This window comes from Oncorhynchus keta, unplaced genomic scaffold (genome assembly GCF_023373465.1).
Source record: "Oncorhynchus keta strain PuntledgeMale-10-30-2019 unplaced genomic scaffold, Oket_V2 Un_contig_2571_pilon_pilon, whole genome shotgun sequence".
In the NCBI taxonomy this organism is placed as follows: domain Eukaryota; kingdom Metazoa; phylum Chordata; class Actinopteri; order Salmoniformes; family Salmonidae; genus Oncorhynchus; species Oncorhynchus keta.
The window spans coordinates 31,695-33,086 of record NW_026284587.1 but is presented as its reverse complement, the minus strand read 5'-3'; positions in this window follow the sequence as shown (position 1 = coordinate 33,086).

Below are 1,392 nucleotides of genomic sequence, written 5' to 3'. Positions count from 1 at the left end.
TGGAGGACATACTGGACAATCCTGTCCTGAGGTAGCTACTGGGGAACCTTCCCAGCACTTCTTCAGCAGGTCCAGTGGTCCTTGCACTGGCCATCCATAGAGGAGTTCGAATGGCGAGAAACCTGTCGATGCCTGAGGCACCTCCTGTAAGCAAAAAGCAGAAAGGGTAACCACTTATCCCAGTCTTTACCAGTGTCAGCCACAAACTTCCTCAGCATGTTCTTGAGCGTTTGATTGAATCTCTCTGAGCCCATCCGTTTGGGGATGGTAGGGAGTAGTCCTCCCAAGCCTTTAATGCCCAGCTGTCGGTGGAGTTGAACCATCAGTCGCGAGGTGAAGTTTGTCCTTGGTCCGTCAGGATTTCATCTGGGATTCCTACACGAGAGAAGAGCTGAACAAGAGCACTGATTATTTTGGAGTGGTTATGGAACGGAGTGGGAAGGCTTCTGGGAACCGGGTGGCATAGTCACAGATCACCAATATATACCTGTAACCTGCACTACTCTTCTCCAAGGGTCCAACAATGTCCATTGCAATTCTCTTGAATGGGGTAGAGATCTAGCAGTGAACATAGAGGAGCCCGTTCAGACCTACGGACAGCACTGGTTTTTGGCACGTGGGGCATGATTTGCAGTATTTTGTACATCAGTATACATGGAGGTCCAAAAGAAACGGGAGCCTAGCCTAAGATAGGTCTTATGTTGCCCTAGATGGCCTGCCCATGGAACTGTATGTGCAAGGTTGAGAACAAGTGGTCTACAGGTAGATGGCACCATCAACTTCCCTATCTGCCTCTGACCCAAGGTAGAGTATGTGGTTGTCTACTGTGTAAATCCCCCACATGAAGATTGACTGTCCCCAGCTAAGGCCTTGTCAAACAAACATTTCAAGGTTGCGTCAGACTTCTGCAGTGTAGAAAAATTTTGTGGAACATCCCATTGCACCTCTAACCCAGACACATCAGCTTAACAGGTAGGGTTCCCTTACTTCTCAAGACGCCGCTGGCGGCGTGACTTTCTGGGCCCTTTGATTCCCCTCGCTGAGACTATCACACAAGTCAGGCAGAGGTTGTAAACCAGCTTTGGCCTGGGCACGACAACTGAACATGCCATCTGAACATCAGACTGGCAAACTGATCACATATAGCTGACCCCCACACTTCCCAACAGATCAGAGAGTACAGGCACATCCCTCTCCAAAATCATCTCAAAAGGTAGCTTCTCCATTACCCCAACTTTGAGGAGGTATTTCTGACCTGAATCTCAACTGTGAGCTCAGCTGTGGGCTGCTGTGACTGGTCACCATGGACACATTGGATCAGTGTCTGATGACCATAATCACGTCATTAACAGGTACATTACCTTTTCTGATCAATGACAGGGAACTGCTGGT